The 18310-nt window shown below is 43.1% G+C and overlaps 1 protein-coding gene across 1 annotated transcript in view; it reads right to left on the minus strand.

Moving 5' to 3' along the window:
* LOC147732517 (interleukin-18-like) overlaps positions 1-18310 on the minus strand; it is a 240707-nt gene that overhangs the window by 130021 nt on the left and 92376 nt on the right. The gene's annotated exons all lie outside the window — the stretch shown is intronic.

Here is an 18310-nt window from a genome sequence, read left to right on the forward strand (position 1 = left end):
TATTGAGTGAAGGATTTTACCTATCTAGTCGATATTTTAACTCAACAGATTCCTGGCAGCCTCAGTTGGTCAGCTTCAGTCTTAAACTTAGGAGGCCAGCGGGAGATAACTTCAATCTCTCTATCACAAGGGGAAAGGGGATAGGAGATGATTCTACCTTTTTTAAAAATCTATAATGCCCAAAGTGTCCCAGTTGCCATGTATGAGGCTGGGATATGGGGTTTCCATAAGAGTTCCCCTCTTCAGTGTGAGGAAGATCGTATATGTGGAAGACTTTTACAGCTCTCTCTCTCAGCTTCAAGTGTTATCCAACACACAAATCTCAAGCAATGTTTCATTGAGGATAGTGTCCAAATGGCACACTTGCTTCTTTGGGTCAGTTTATGAACAAATCACCAGGCTACACTTTGTAGAGACACCATCTCAGATTGTTTCTTTTTGGATAACTGGGGGTTTATTTCATTGGTGAAATACATTTTTACAGCTTTTCAGGGGCTTGGGTTGTTTTCACAGTTTTGTCTCCTACTAGTCTTCAGGAAGAAGACAAATCACGGGTAAGGAGCCTCTTTTTGGAACATCATTCAGAGAAAAGATTGCAGAAGGAGTTGGTAAAGAGCACTGTTATGGGGGGTGCGCGCGGCGAAACAAGATGGCCCCTACGTGAGGAGCTTCGCTCAATCGAGCCAGCTCACAGAAGAAGGGACCCTGTTCCAGCAGCGCTACTTCACAGAAACAACGTATTTTATCGTCGGAAGTGGCCAGGCACATTATGGCAAGTTTTCAGACTGAAACGCGGTCTTTTTGTCGCTTTACTAACTGAACTTGTCTTCTTCAGACAGAGGCCGCCATTTTAATTATTTTCCTACGCAGCGTTTCTTTTCCTTCATGCTGCAACAATGTTTTCTGGGCATTTATAGCTGCAATTTCTTTCTGGCCGAAAGGAGGCTTGTTTCTTCAATTCATGCTCTGCTGCATTAATGTTTTTTTGTTGTTTTTTTTTTAACTTCCCTTCGTTTTTTTGCTCCTTGGCTCCCCTCAGTGCCTCGCATGTATTTATTGATAACAGAGAATCAAATAAATATGGCGAGGAGAGATTTGAGTGCACTCTTCACATGACATCCTCAGTTTGCACAGGCTACACACTCCAATATTCTGTTATTTGATCCTTCTAGTGTAGCTGTTTTATTTACCAATATCTTGCTGTTCTTTTGGTGCGCGCCTTCAGTACCTCACATTCCAACGCCTTTCATCGCTGTACTGTGCTAACAAATTGACATTTCTTTGTCAAACGGAGTACTGGTTTTGCTTCAAACTTTCTTTCAACACCTCCTCATCAATATTAATACTATTTCTGCTGCAGCCTCCAATTTTGCCCTTATCTGCAATTTCTTTATGGTGATGTTTTCAACATGGATTCCACACATTCAAATAAATCTCATGGGAGCTCTTAAGGAGGTCGTAAAGAGCCAACTGCTTCTTCCGGTAAACGTATCAAAAAGGATCCACCTTCACCGTCTATATCACTGCTTCCTCTCACTCTGGAGGACATCATGGAAGAATTGTGCCTCATTCGTCCTTTCATGACAGACACTGCAGCTATTCTTCAGAGGTTGAGTGACAAATGGTCAAGCCTTGATACAAGACTCTCTGATGTAGAACAAAAGATTAGTGATGCTCAGGATGTTGTTGCCAGAGTTGATAGCCTCACCAAAGAGGTCAGCCAGCGTAAAAAGTTCACGGAGGATTTAGAAAATCGTAACAGGTGCAACAACCTTCGCATATATGGTATTCCGGAGGGTTCTGAAGGGTCTGACACGATTCAATTTTTGAAAACCCAAGTCCTTCAAACTGTTGGTCTCCCAAAATCCTTGGATTTCAACATACAACGAGCTCATCGCCTGGGGCCAAACACTACATCTTCTACATCTAAACCTAGAGGTATAATTACTTACTTTCTCCTATATTCAGACCTCATGACGATTCTTAATGCTGCTTAACAGCACAAGCAGATGCTTTGGTCTGGCCATAAAGTTTTCTTCACTCAAGTTGTTTCTAAACCTACTGCTACTCGTCGGAAGGAATTTCTAGATCTAAGACCTGCTTTGAGATCCATGAATGCACGCTATCGTTTAATCCATCCTTGTTTATTCAAAGTAACGTATAAAGTCAGAACTTTTAGTTTTGAAGAGCCTGCTGACCTACGGAAGTTCATTCATACTCACAAAGGAAAACTTATGGAACTGAGAAAACCCTAATTGTTCTGTTAATGACTTACTATTGTCTCTTGTTTAATTTTATTTCAGTATGCAGTTTGTAAGCTATAATGTTTCCTTTGTTTATTCTCTCCCATGTTTCGCAGGTCTCCCCTCTGCAGTGTCATTGTAGAAGTTTTCCATCCGTGTTGTCCTGGTGTCTGTAATGTGCAATCCATCCCACTGCTGTTTTCCCTAGGTGTTTGGTAAGTTCCCTTCATTTGTCTCACTTGGTTACCATCAGTCTTCGGACTCCCCTTTCAATTGTTTTTTATTATTATATGGTGACCTGTTCTTTTTCGGTGTCTCCTATTCGTCCAGTTGTCTTGTTCTTCACTGCCCCCTCCAACATTAATGTTTTTTAATCAGTTGTTCTTCATGGCTAAAGCCACTTGGCTTTCCTCCATCCTCCTTTTGATGTCTTCTACTGGGGGACTTTGCACCCCTTTTCCCTCTCCTCTATTCTAGTTTATTTCTTCTCTTTTTCTCCCTCAATCCTTCCTTTCTTTTCCCTGCTCCCTTCTTTGTTATCCCTTTCTTCTCCATTTTTAAGGCAACATTTTTACTATTTACCCCATTCTACATTTTCCTCTTCCTTATTTCAGCCTATGGTACTCTACTGTTCTTCCAACCTGCTCCTGTCTCCATTTCTGTGATGGGCACATAGTTTAATTTCTTATCTTTTTGCTCATCCTTGCTATCTACATTGTTCCAACCTCTCTCTACTCTTTTGCTCTCTTCTTCTACTCTTTTTTGATTTCTCTACATTCTTCTGCTTACTCCTATTTAACTTCCAGGGAGGAACGGTCTTCACGTTATCTCTTGGAATGTTAAAGGTATTCGTAATCCTGTTAAAAAGCAATGTGTTTTCTCTCATTTAGTGAGATTGAAATGTCAAGTTGCATTGTTGCAAGAAACACACCTCAACTCACAAGATTTGTCTTCATTACATAAACAATGGGTTGGGGAAGCCTTTTGCTCCCCGGCAGTGAACAACAAAAGTTGTGTTATTTTGTTTCATAAATCATTGACTGTTCAGTTACAAAATGAAATTCATGATAATAATGGTAGGCGGTTGTTTTTAGATGTTACTGTTAATGACACGCAACTTTCCTTTTGCAATGTTTATGGCACTAATGGTGTAGATTTAACCTTTTGGGAAGATTTTTCCACGCTTCTTTCTTCACATGCGACTGATGGTTTAATTGTGGGTGGTGACTGCAACCAACTCATGGATCCCTTTCTAGACTGGAAATCACAAACCAGATATGTTCCCAATAGGATACAAAAATCCTTTTTTAAAACCATCTCTTCTAGAGTCCTCATAGATTCCTGGAGAACATCTCATCCTGATACACTAGAATTTCTTTCTTCTCTCCAGTGCACGCATCACCTTCCCGTATTGACTATATTTTTCTCACTCAACATGCTTTCCATTTTATGACTAACTCAGAAATAGGCTCTATTCTTATTTCAGATCACGCCCCCGTCATAATGGACATGGATTATCCCTCACCTACCCCCACCTCTCGGTGCTGGTGTTTTAATAATTCTCTCCTCTTAGACTCACAATTTACTGAACACTTTATGATTTTCATGGAGGAATTCTTCCAAAATAATGTTCACTCTACTTCTCAATTCCACTTTATTTGGGATGCTTTCAAGGCTGCCACCAGAGGATTCAATATTGACATTGTATCCCGAAAGAGGAAAAAAGCCCTTTCACAGTCATCTCATATTCTCAAACAAATTAAAGACCTAGAACATCTTTAATTCACCACGAATTCCTCTGACAAACTCTCTTCTCTCATTAAACCGAAAATGCCATATAACAAACATTCTTGGGACTCTGCATGCAATAATCTCCTCAAATTTAGTGCTAAAATGTATGGAGGGCGTAACAAAGCAGGCAAATCCCTTGCTAACTATCTCAAAATCAAAAAACAAACATCCAAAATAATACCTATTACTGATTCACATGGAGACTGTCAGTCTACAGATGATAAAATCCTTGACTGTTTTGTCCAATATTATTCTTCTCTTTATACTCGAGAATCAGACCCCTCTTCCGCACAAATTGACTCTTTCTTTCAATCTATTCCCAATTGCCCAGATGATTCTACAGATATTTCCTCCCTAGACGTTTCTATCTCAGAAAAGGAAATACTCAATGCCATCACTCTTCTGCCCGAAGACAAAACACCCGGTCCGGATGGCTTTACTGTTCATTTCTATCTCCACTTTAAAAACATTCTACTACCACATTTACTTTCATTGATTAACCATTCCCTTGTCCAACTAGAATCCAAAGGTTCCTTTACACAGGCAATGTTATGTTTAAACCCTAAAAAAGACAAGGATCCCTCCCTCTGTAAAAATTATTGACCCATTTCCTTAATCAATACTGATTGCAAAATGTATGTAAAAGTGTTAGCCCCTCAAATTAACAAAGTCATTCCTGACCTTACTAATATTTATCTATCTGGGTTTGTTAAAGGTAGATCCATTACAGATAATTAAAGAACCCTCCTCAACATCTTCACCTTGCCTCAAAGATGGATTCCCCCATCGCTGCTATTACATTGGATGCTGAGAAAGCGTTCAATAGGGTTAGCTGGGACTTCATGTTTGAAGCGCTGAGGTGGCATGGTTTTAACCCTTCCATTATTCAATATATTCAACTGTTATATTCTGCCCCTCTACCTCTATCTGGGTCAATGGCTCTCAGTCTAATTATTTTTCTCTACATGGAGGCACCAAACAAGGCTGTCCCCTATCCCCTCTTCTTTTCATTCTCGCTTTAGAACCCTTCTTAGAAAAAATTTGGCGTTCACCATCCTATACCGGCTTCCACATTCCACATTTCAGAACATTGACATTAAGTTTACTGCTTACGCAGATGATATCCTACTTTATATCTCTAATCCGACCACTTCTTTACCTTCACTCTTCTCTCTATTACAAGAATATTCCATAGTTTCTGGATACAAACTCAATAGAGACAAATCTTAAGTCCTACCTCTTAACACATTTTGCCTTCCTCACATGTTCCATGGTTCTGGCTTTGAGTGGAATTCTGGAAATGTTAAATGTTGAGGCATTCCTTATGCTAACACTATTAGAGAAACTATTCAACTTAATCATAAAGATATACTTAAAAAGCTCTCTTACCTCATGTTGGTCCCCTTTTTCTTATCTTGGTGGGGGAGGCTAGCAACTATCCGAATGTTGCTTCTTCCTACTGTTATTTCTTATCTTCCAATGCTTCTTATTTTCCTATCACTCTACTTCTTTAAAACAATAAATCGCATCCTAACCAAATTCCTATGGAACAATCGCAAAGCTAGGATCTCTGTCTCTCGCCTCCAACAACCCAAAGATTTCGGTGGTGTTAACTTCCCCAATCTTACTCGATTCCACTCACCTTCACTTTAAAACAAATTTGGCCTTTTTTAACAGATTTGCTTGATCCTCCCTTAACAGAGTTCAATAGAACTTGTGCAACTCTCACCTTTCACCTTTCTCATTTCTTATGACTACTCGCTTATCTCAACCTCCGCAGCGATTTCTCACTCCCATATTTAAACATTCTAAGGCACTTGCTCTTTCAATGTTTCGCTCCTTTCTCTCGGTCAGAGTTTCACTCCCTAACACCGATTTGGTATAATAAATTCTTAAAGATAAATAACAGAGCACTTTTTTGGAAAGAATGGATTGACAAAGGCATCATTACCTACGATCACTTACTCAGAGATAACTCCTTGAGAGATTTCTCAGACATTCGTGACTCTTTTCACCTTCCCAACACATATTCTTCCCAGTATTCCTTGCTCAAAAATTCCCTAGCCTCTATTATCTCTCGAAATAGTTCCCTGATCACTACTGACCTGATCCTTCCCCTTCCACCAGACTTTTCTACTCCTCTCAAAGCTGCTGCCATTTATAAATTACTCTCCCGTCCCACTGCTGATAGATTCAAATCTAAACTTGAACTCTCATGGAAAAGGAATTTAGCTCAAGAATTTTCCCTTCAGGTTTGGGACTCCGTATGGTCTAAAATACACACCGTTTCCCGCTCTGCAAGCACCACACAGACTTTATACTTCTTTTACAACAGACTTTTTTTCACGCCTTCTGATTTACATGAATTTAAGTTACTAGACTCCAAAAAGTGCTGGTCTTGCTCTTATGCTGATAGTGATTTTTTTCATATGTTTTTTCACTGTCCCGTGGTTAAATCCTTTGGTCTCGTATCTGGTCAAAATTAAACGATATATTAGCTACAGACCATTCCTTTGAGATTGTTCATACTTTTCTGGGTGGTTCTTCACCTATATGGAATGTCCAATGCAATGTACGCAAATGTATAGATTTGTATATAGCCATTTCCTTTTTTAAAAATTATTTTTATTAAAAAGTTTTTTTCACCTTTTCTTCCGAAAATTATACATCAAAGCACAGTTTTATACAGTACATCCAAAGCATAATTCCTTATATACAAAAGATTTACTGTAATTGGATTTCATTACAATATACTACAGTATAATGAGCTACCTAATCTTATCCAACAGGGATAGAGCATTCCAACCTGAGAACACTCCAATTAGATTAAGAAGGCAAAAGTAGAAATGAAGGTAACTTTAAAAGGAGAGACAAAATAGACAAGAGAAAAAAGGCACACAATCTAGTATACACAACAAAACAACAGCAGATACAGATATTCCAGGTACTCAGGTCAGCTCCAATCCCTCCTTCCATCTCCTAACAGGATCCCATATTCTCAAGCCAAGCTGCTACCCTCTCCTACCTTTCCGTGCATAGATTGATTTTTCCAAGTTATAGACAGCCAAAGGGTTTGACAGCCAAATTTGTAATACCGGGGGAGTTTTATCCAACCAAGCCCTAGCTATACCTAATCTGTACACTGCCATAGCTATAAACATAAATTCCCGCTGGGAGATGTCAACATCTGGGCTAATCCCTAATAGTATCCAGGATGGTGTAAGTGTTGTTTGAATGCCTATTGATCTATCTAAAAATATCTTTATATCTCTAATAAGAGTATGCAATTGGGGGCAGGTAGCAAAGATGTGTACAATATCTGCTTCTGGGAAATTACACCGAGGACAGCAAATCCCCGAGGTACCCCCCATTTTGCTATCCTGGCTGGGGTAAAGTATAGGTATGTAGCCATTTCCTTGCAGATAATCACAACCAATTGGAAGGATACTTCAAAGATTTCATACAATGCCTGGTGGAACTTGTTATGCCACCACCATAGGCTTGCGGTACAAAAGGGGGTGATGATGGACGGAGCATCTGAATCAATGAAACACTCACACCCAGTCAAAAGATCTGGGTTTAATCCATCACCATTCTTTAGCCCACTCTGCCACCCCAGTTCAGACATGGCTATATGCAAATCAGTCTGACCTTGTGCCTCATGGGAACAGTCCAGCCCGAACTGCCAAGCCATGTCTTCCCTGGACCGGAAACAAGCTTCCGAGGACCGGTTTCTGGCATTCCAGCCGTCTTCAGCCCGGCTTGCTTGAATCCAGTGGCAAAGTGAGCAAGGGACTCACGTCTGAGCATACCCTGCCACACTTATGGCGGCCAAAAGCGGTACAAAAGGGGGTGGTGATGGACGGAGCATCTGAATCAATCAAACACTCACATCCATTCAAAAGATCTGGGTTTAATCCATCACCGTTCCTTAGCCCACTCTGCCACCCCAGTTCAGACATGGCTATATGCAAATCAGTCTGACCCTGTGCCTCATGGGAACAGTCCAGCCCGAACTGCCAAGCCATGTCTTCCCTGGACCGGAAACAAGCTTCCGAGGACCGGTTTCTGGCATTCCAGCCGTCTTCAGCCCGGCTTGCTTGAATCCAGTGGCAAAGTGAGCAAGGGACTCACGTCTGAGCATACCCTGCCACACTTATGGCGGCCAAAAGCGGTACAAAAGGGGGTGGTGATGGACGGAGCATCTGAATCAATCAAACACTCACACCCAGTTAAAAGATCTGGGTTTAATCCATCACCGTTCTTTAGCCCACTCTGCCACCCCAGTTCAGATATGGCTATATGCAAATCAGTCTGACCCTGTGCCTCATGGGAACAGTCCAGCCCGAACTGCCAAGCCATGTTTTCCCTGGACCGGAAACAAGCTTCCGAGGACCGGTTTCTGGCATTCCAGCTGTCTTCAGCCCGGCTTGCTTGAATCCAGTGGCAAAGTGAGCAAGGGACTCACGTCTGAGCATACCCTGCCACACTTATGGCGGCCAAAAGCTGTACAAAAGGAACTGGGTGTGAGTGTTTGATTGGTTCAGATGCTCCGTCCATTACCACCCCCTTTTGTACCGCTTTTGGCCACCATAAGTGTGGCAGGGTATGCTCAGACGTGAGTCCCTTGCTCACTTTGCCACTGGATTCAAGCAAGCCGGGCTGAAGACGGCTGGAATGCCAGAAACCGGTCCTCGGAAGCTTGTTTCCGGTCCAGGGAAGGCATGGCTTGGCAGTTCGGGCTGGACTGTTCCCATGAGGCACAGGGTCAGACTGATTTGCATATAGCCATGTCTGAACTGGGGTGGCAGAGTGGGCTAAAGAACGGTAATGGATTAAACCCAGATCTTTTGACTGGGTGTGAGTGTTTGATTGGTTCAGATGCTCCGTCCATTACCACCCCCTTTTGTACCACCACCATAGGCTTGAGCGTGCCTTTGCTACCACTGTACCTCTATTGATCAAAAAAGACTTGTTAGGGTTGCCTTTAACTAATTTTCTTTCTAGACATGTTCTTCGAATTATACTTGTTTTCCTTTTCCTCTTTCAATTATGTCTATTACTTCGTTTTCTACACATTTATTTGATTATGTTAACTTTATGACATTTACTCTGTATTTTAGGTTGCCTTACTCCCTTCCCTCCTCCCCCCTCTCCTCTTCTCTTTCTTGCCCCCCCCCCGCAAAACAAAATACCTTTAAAAGATTTGTTCCTAGGTATAGTTTCTACATCCCCTTTGTGATTCATTTTTATTGTTACATTTCAATGTTCTTTTACTTTCTTTCACTGCCTGATAATTCTTTGTATTGATGTTTTACTTGGATTATCTTATTCAATAAAGCTTTCTAAACTAAAAAAGAGCTCTTGATAGCCCAGAGCCCATTTGTTATCTTTCTCTACAACTAAATCATTGGGGAAAGTTCTCTCCTTTTTCGATTTATATCGGGCTCAGCATGGTGGCTTATGAGTTTTGGAATGTTAACTAATGCCTTGGGAGGCACTTCCCAGGTCTATCCCTGTGATGGGGTTTCCTCACAATCAATAGTGCATTACATCTTTTGTAACTATTTTAGCTACGCTCGAAGACTCTTTTAGAATCTTGAGGGGCATTGAAGATGTGAACTGACTTTGTACAACCTGCAGTCACTAGATACTCCAATTATTAGTGCCGGGGTGAGTCCTTTTCTTAAAGCTGCTATTCGACCCTGGAAATCTATGGATGAACATTAACGCATGCCTCAAAGGATCATTACTCTGGTTTTAGATATGTATTGTCCCTAATCAGGGTACATTTTATAGTTGCACCATGCACTATAAATGCAAACTGTTTGAATGGACTTATGTGCTGTAATATTGACCTCGCCGAGCGATAGATATTATGTTCTATGGCCACTGGGTTATCTGTTTTTAATGTCAAGTAATTATGTTGTGGTCGATGGGGTCTTTTTACATTTCTCTTATTATTGTTTAACTGTTCTGCATTCTTCTTGTCTTTCATGGCCACACATGGCTGAAAAAACGATTAAATTGATTGAAAAGGACAGCAGTCTGAGGTTTAACAGATCTGTATATAGTGAAAATGTGTTAGCAGCATGTGACACTGCTCAGGAATATCCTACCATTAAGTTTGAAACCAGTGAAATTGATTCTGTCTTTCAGAAAAAATAATCACCTACTTATTTTCCTAGTTCAATACAGTAATACACACTTATCTACTGACATACTATGGTTTTAGTGCCAACTAAATGAACAACTTGAATTAAATATCGAGAAATTGTTTTTTTGCAGTTTTATGTGGAACAAACACAGCACAGGGGCATTGGAATGCTTTACATGAACACCTCATTACATTACACAAGGTCCAATTTTCTTTTTTTAGGCACAGGTGCATTTATTTATTTTATTTATTTAAAAAGTTTTATATAGCGCTACTGGACCCAAGAGTATCAAAGCGCTTTAAAAGGTAGGTGAACACATCAAGACAAAATTAACATTGTGCATTTAACTCACATAGGATAAGACATTTCAGTCAGACGGGAGAAGGAGGAAACATAAAGTAACTGAGAGATCAATATAGGAGACGAGGAAGGTTGAAAGATAAGATGGGAAGGTAGAGAGGGAGAGAGAGATGAGAAGGTAGAGAGAAAATAGGAAAAGGGATAAAGAGGGGGTGGGTCAAGGAGAGTACAAAAAGAAAGGACAGAGTAAATTCAGTGCTGTTAGGTACCCCAATATTTGTTGAGAAGAGTCACCTTGAGGCTTTTCTTGAAGAGGGGGTAGGAGGGGTTGTAGTGAAGATCTTTGGGGAGAGAGTTCCAAATCGTAGCGGCATTGCCAGAGAATGCACGTGATTGGGTCTTTTTATGTTTGAGTTTATGGGGGATAGGACAAGGGCGTTTGTGCTCCTCAAGGACCTGGAGCACCCTGCTTTTTGTAGTTTGCCAGAAAGGTAAGGGAGGGTGTTTTGCTGAAGGGCTTTGTGAGTGATACATGCAATCTTGTAGGTGGATCTTCCTTTAATTGGGTGCCAATTGAGGTTTTTGAGGACGGAAGAGATATGGTCAAATCGCTTACAGCCAGATATAAGCCTGGCAGCCAGGTTGAGAACCGATTTAATCGGGGCAAGGTGGACTTTAGGGGTGCCAACAAGGGTGGCGTTGCCATAGTCAATTCTGGAAAGGACAAGAGATTGAACAACAATTTTGAAGTCATCAGCTGGAATAAAAGGTTTAATTTTTTTAAGGTATTTAAGGGTGAAGAGAGTACCTTTCGCTGCATTTTTAATGTGGGGGATGAGATTAAGATTCTGGTCAATGCTGATGCCTAGGGATTTGACAGAGTTCGAGGTGGAGAGGGAGGAAATAAGTGCTTTGATATCATTGATCCAGAGTTGGATAGGCAGAGAATTGTTTTGGGGAGTGAAAAGGATGATTTCAGTTTTTTTAGGATTCAGTTTGAGATGATTAAGATGGAACCAGGCTTGGACTTTATTCAGGTTATCATTGAGTTGAAGGATGTCATTATGTGATTTGATCTTGTAATATAGTTGAGTATCATCAGCATAGAGGTGGTAACTGATTTTAGCTTGTTTGAAAATGAGGGTGAGTGGTTCCATGAAGAGATTGAATAGGGTTGGTGATAGGATAGAACCTTGAGGGACACCAAGTGAGACAGGTTGAGGTTTGGAGAGGCAGTGACTGAGTTTAATTTGTTGGGATTTATTTTGAAGATACGAGGTGAACCGTTTGAGTACAATGCCCTCAAAACTAAAGCGAACTTTGAGAATGTTAAGAAGGGTGGGATGGTGGACAGTGTCAAAGGCAGCAGAGAGGTCAAGGAGGATTAGAAGGGAGGATTTGCCTTTGTCCAGAGACCGATGAATGTCATCTGTAATATTGAGCATAGCAGTTTCCGTGCTGCATCCTTTTCTAAAACCAGATTGGAAAACGTCAAGGAGATTGAAGGAGACAATATGGTTGTCTAATTGGGACAGGACACATTTTTCAATGGGTTTAGAAAGGAAGGGAAGGTTTGAGATAGGGCGTAGATTGTTTAAGTCATTAGGGTCAGCGGTGGTGTTTTTGAGGATGGGGGAGATTTGACCTAGTTGAAGGGAGGCAGGAACACAACCAGTGGCAAAAGAGGAATTGATGATATTGGTCCATATGGGGGTAATGATGTGTTTGAGTTCCTGAACCAGATGGGCGGGAAGAGGATCTTTGGTATGAGAGGATGGTTTGAGTTTGGAGATGATGTTGATGACAGTAGTTTCAGATACTGGGCAAAATTCACTCCAAGAAGCATTGTTTTTTTACATGGGGGTCCTTAAAAGTGGAATCAGGCTGGGGGAGAGCAGGGAGGGGTTGAGAGGGGTCATGACACGGGGGAGAGGAGGACAACAGTGCAGTAGGGATGTTAGGGGGGTGTTGGCTGCGGGGAGATTGGAAAGTGAGAGGGGGGAAGAGAAGGATAGTTCAATCGTGTTGACTTTACTCGAAAAGAAGGTGGCGATCTCTTCGCATCTTTCAACAGTGGCTAATATTTTAGGAGGGCCAGAGCAAGTTTGTTTTTTAACAATTTTAAAGAGTTCTCTGGGACGGTTTCTAGCCTGGTCAAGTTGTGAACGGAGGAAGGGGGCTTTTTCATTGAAGATGTGCTTCTTGTATTTGGCTCTGGCGTTTCTAAGGAGTACCAAATTATCAGAGGAGGGGTGATTCCTCCAAGCACGTTCGGACTGCCTGAGGGCCCGTCTTTTATTATTAAGGTCTGAATTGAACCAGGATTTGGGAGGGATTTTTTTTGTTGTTTGAGTTTGGTTGGGGCAATTTGGTCGAGTGCTTCAAGGATAGAATTATTGTAATGTTCTGTTAGGTCATTGGTGTTGTGAGAGAGAGGGGGGAGAAGTAGGCGAGTTTTGATTGAGGATTCCAAATCGCCAGGGGGAATAAGCTGAAGATTACGAGTATGTTTCATAGGTAAACTGCCGATAGGGGTGGGGCGAGTAGTGGAGCTGTTCAAGGTAAAGAGGATAAGGTGGTGATCAGACCAATCCACAGGCAGGATCATTGAGAGAGAGGCCAGATCCTTGCTAGTGATAATAGCGTCCACGGTGGTACCTTTGGAGTGAGTCGGAGATTGGCAGAGTTGAGTCAGGTCAGTAATGTCCATAGTGTCTTTAAGGAGGATGACAGCAGGGTCTTCATTTTTATTCCAGTGGATGTTATAGTCGCCAGAGAAGAGATTCTTGGAGTGAGAGAGCGATGCATGGATGATGAGATCAGACAGTTCTCAGTAAAGGAGATAGAATTGCCAGGGGGTGGTAGATAGTATGTAGACGACTGGTAGGGGAGCCAGCAGTAGTAAGATCAGCGCAAAGGTATTCAAAGGTAGAAGGGTCCTGGAGATGGACTAGCGTTAGATTAAGTTCATCTTTAAAGATTAGGGCAAGGCCACCTCCTATTTGATCGATTCTATCTTTCTTAGTGATGGAATAACCTGGAGGGATGAGGAAGTCGAGGATAGGAGTGGAGTAGGGGTTGAGCCAGGTTTCAGTTAGGAATGCAATGTCCATGTTTTCACTGAGAATGGTTTCCCCAATCTCCGTTGCGTGGCAAGAGGAGGATCGGCAGTTAATCAACATGCAGCAGAGAGGTGTCGAGTCAGGGTATTGGGTGGAGGGACAAAGGAGGATGGGTGTTAGCTGTTGAGGGGGTCTAGGTGACGCCGGGTAAAGGGGGAATCTGCTCGTTCTCAAGAGAACTGGGATAGTAGACTGAGAGTAAGGGGGAATAGTGGAAGAGGATGGTGGGGGAGAGACAGGGGAGTTCATAGTCAAGTTAACTCACAAGGACACTGGGCAAGAAGCATGTTGTGGAGGGGAGATCATTGTTGCCGTGCAGGGGGGGGGGCATTGGTAAGTTCTGTGGGTTTGGGTGGGGTCCGGTAGTTCATAGGGAGGGGTGGGCTAGGTGGAGTGTTGGCGTTGGTAACAAAACTAGGCGAGCTGTTTGTGGGGGAAGTGAGAGGAGTGTTGATGTGCGCGAAATGCTGTTTTGTGAAAGGACCGATGTGTGAGCGTGATCTGAAGAGTGGGCCTTAGCAAGGAGTGAGATATCGGTTCTGAGGAAGGAGAGTTCTAAAACAAGGGACGAAAGGAGAAGTTCAACATTAAGGAGTGATTGAGTAAGAAATGAGGAGTGGAGTGGATCAGTAGTTTTTAGGAAGTGTGGAGAGTTAGAGTTATCCAGGAGAGGGAGATTGTGGAGAGGAAGGGGGGGTAACCTGGAGGGGAGAAGAAGGGAGTTGTAATGTGGGGGAGGTTTGTTATTGGGGAGAGGGGGGACAAAGGAGGTCGCAGTGGTTAAGGCTATGGGTTTAGGAAGATAGTTTGGTAGATGAGGAGGAGGGACAATATAGGGTGGTGTGTCTGGTATATTGAGGGTTGCAGGCGAGATTGAGGGAGTGTGCGAAGGAGTTATCAGAGGAGGAGACGTGAGAGCTGTTGAGGGGTTAAGGGGGGGCCGTTAAACGAGGAGGGAGAGGATAAAGCGCACCAGAGGGTGGAGTGGTACGGGAGCCAGAAGGAGAGTGGTTAGTAGGAGAAAGTACATTATTGGGGTAAAGGGATATAAGGGGGTAAGAGAGAGAGGCTGGAGGCGTCGAAGAAGAGTTGTAATAAGTGGAGGATGGTGGGGGTTTGTTCAAGGGGAGATCAAAAGAGGTGGAGCGTTCAACGGAGTTTAAAAATACAGGGTTAAAGAGGAAGCAAGAGTGAGCGTGCGGGTAACAGAAGTATCTAACAAGTTAGAAGAGTCAGGAGAAGGGAGTGGAGTAGCCCCTAATTGAGGGGGCCAGTGAGCGGGAGGCGTAAGGAGGATAATGGGGCAGGAGAGGAAGATGGGGTAGGGGGACAAGTGGAAAGAGGGTAGTGGGGAGGGTTAAGGGGTGAGGGAGCGTGAACGTAGGGGGGGTGGCAAGGATGGAGGCAGGTGAAAGGAGGAAGGGGTGGGAGTGAAAGGCGGATGGGGTAGGGGGACAAGCGGAAAGAGGGTAGTGGGGAGGGTTAAAGGGGTGAGGGAGCGTGGATGTAGGGGGGTGGCAAGAATGGAGGTGGGAGAAAAGGGGACGGTGGTGGGAGTGAAAGGAGGGGGTGGGAGAATCATTGGTGGAGGTGGATGGGAGAGAGGCAGATACACTAGGTGATTGGGAGATAGGGGTCTCATAACAGGTTATAATGTTAAGAGCAGGGGTGGATAGTCGTGATTGAGAATACGCATCAGGGCTGAGGGAAGAGGTGGGGGAGTCAGTGAGAAGAGATAGGGGGAAAGGGGGTGTAGGGAGTCAGTGCTGGTAATAGTGTTGTAGGCTAGGGAGGTCAGTTGCGGTTGAGTATGGGCATCAGTGTTGGGTAAAAGAGTGGGTGAATCAGTGGGGAGGGAAGGGGGGAGGGGGGTGTAGGGTGTCAATGCTAGTAACAGTATTGAGTGCTCCAGCAGTCAATGATGGTTGGGTATAGACATCAAGGTTGGGAGAGGAGGTAGGCAAATCAGAGAGAAGAGATAGGGGCAGGAGACGAGAGGGGTGGTGATGGAACTAGGAGTTGAGGGGGTGAGAGGGGGGTTCAGGGACTGTGCGAGGGATTGGGATAGAGCACTAAAGTGGTGTTCAAAGATGCTGAGGTGCTTTTCAGATGCTTGGATGAGAATGTTTCCAGATTTGAAGATGGAAATATCTATTTCACCAGGAAAGGAAGAAGAGGGAGTGGTGGAGAGTTTCAGACCGTAGGGAATATTGCGGTAATTAGTGATAGGGAGGTGTCGAAGAAATAGGCTTTTCCATTTTGATGGGCGTTTGGAGAAGACGATGACGTTCGTGGTAATGGAGGAGTTAAGGCTATTATGGTAATCGGCTACTAAGGTTTCAGGGTGGAGACTGAGAAGTTTGTGTTTGAAGTTTTTCTTACCATGCTTGGAGAGATTGGAGGGCTAGAGGATAGACCAAGAGTTGGGGCCAAGTTTCAAGATAGGTGATATTGGGATAGAGGGGGAGAGTGTGAGGGGAGGCATGATTAGGAGAATAGGGAGAGAGAAAAGAAGCACGCAGATTAAACCACGAGAATCATCAAAACAAGAATATAAAGAGCGGAACCAGGGAAAGGGGGAGTATTAAGTGATTTGTCCAGAATCACAGGATGATGAGCCCAGGCTGGGACTAAAATCTGGTTCCCCAATTCCAAAGTCGGCAGCTCTTGACATTAGGTCACATCCCCCCCACCCCGTTTTGTGATTGGTCAGGACCTGTGATTGGTCGGAAACCATGCACTTTAACTGTTTCACAGTATTTATTGTACACCAAAGTGTTTCACGGTTTGCCATACTCCAAGGTCCGAAAAATCTATAAGCTCAACTATATACAATAGAAGACAGTTGAAAATAGTCACATGTTATCAAATTGGTGCGAATACTGTAACTCTGGGCGTAGTTTGCGAAGTAGCGCTATGCGTAGCTACGCAAAGTGCACTTCGCACTATGCGAGCTACGCGTAGCGCTATGCGAACTGCGTAGTGCGCTGTTTGCGATGATTGCACAGCGCCGGATGCTTGTCCGCACTGTGCAATCATTGAAAACAGCATCTTGCACAGTGCGAGCTATCGTTTTCTGCCGCTCGAGTAGGTTTTTACTCAAGCTGCAGCTTTCTCAACGCGGACTGGTAGTTTCTCATCGTGAGCGGTCGCAAGCATTCGCGACCACTTGCAATGAGAAACCTGACCTCCCAACGTTGAGAATCTCCCTGGGAGATTTATTTTCCACGCTCGCGATCGCCAACTTGATGTTGCTGATCGCGAACGGGGAAAAAGTCTCGCCGGGGTGTCATTTTGCTCGCTCGCGGTCGCCAACTTGACGTTGAGGACAGAGAGCAAGCAAAAAATTACTGCTATGCTACTCGTGTTCGCACTGTGCTACGTGCAATTCGCATAGTGGGAAGTAGCGTAACCTTCGCAAACTATGCGAGCATCGCGTAGTTGTCTGCCCAGGGTTAGCGAATAGTCTGAAAACCCAGAGTAGCCATGAAATCCTAACAGCCTTGAGAAATTGGACCAGTTACATCTGTGAGACACGTTTTGGTTGATGGCATGTTGAACACCCTAATTTTGCTGTTGGATGATTAAAAACTGCCAAAGATATTCAGAAAATACTAGAATTGAAACATTGAAGAATATACAGATCAATCAATAGATCAATCAATACAATTAGTTGTGAAGAATGTAAATATTTATTAAGATAGCATCACTGTTTGAGCACCTCCCTGCAATTAATAATTGAACAAGGCTGAATTAAGCTTAAGGCATTTTCAAACCTAGGGCCTGATTAAGATTTATATTTTGGCCGACGGGTTACCCGTCACAGCGGTGACGGATATCCCGGCCGCAAAAAATCAAATTCAGGCAGCAAGTGTAGATGATAGCAGCAGCACACAATGCTTAGAAGACATAACGTTGCATCCCAGTTGGTCAGTCTGGGCCTTGGTCTGAACTCATAGGTTCTATTTAATTGTAGCCAGAGATACTTTCAGAGCCAACATAGACACTGATTTTGTGAATTTTTTGTGAGTATATGTTCTGCAAAGGAGGATTAAAGACCATACTACTCAGTGGTAGAAGATGCAAATACATTAGGGGATAGAAGTTCAGAGACAATTCTGTACAGTTCTGTAGAAGGACCTTCAACTTCCTGAGGGGTTTCATTCTTGCCCATTTTTAAAAATCTTTTATAGAGTTTTATAGACCCGAATCGGATATCAGAGCGCTTTACATAGCACCAGTTGCATTACATGAGTACACAATCAATTTTTGTGAGGCACGGGGAGATTTACCCCTAGATTCATCAAAGTCCCGTTTTGCGAGTCAGTAATAGCGATTATTAAGGAATCGCTAATACAGACTCGCAAAACGGGATTCATGTACAAATCGCAATTTATTTTGCGATTCCTACTGCTTCCTTATTTGGGATTAGCTAATTGCTAATCGCAAATACGGAATAACTCCCCCTTCATTCCTATGGGCCTAAAGGCCCATAGGAATGAATGGGAAGACATATCAATGTGCGAATCGCTATTAGCGATTCGCATTTTGAGTTTGCGATTTCAAGGGTGCAGGGGTGTCCAAAGGACACCCTGTTGCACCCCTGAAATGATATTGGACGCTAGTGTTAGGCGACACACATGTCCCAAGGACATGTGTGTGTGTAACATACAACTTAAAAAAATGCACTTAAGTG

This window comes from Lissotriton vulgaris, chromosome 2_1, assembly GCF_964263255.1.
Source record: "Lissotriton vulgaris chromosome 2_1, aLisVul1.2, whole genome shotgun sequence".
NCBI classification, from domain to species: domain Eukaryota; kingdom Metazoa; phylum Chordata; class Amphibia; order Caudata; family Salamandridae; genus Lissotriton; species Lissotriton vulgaris.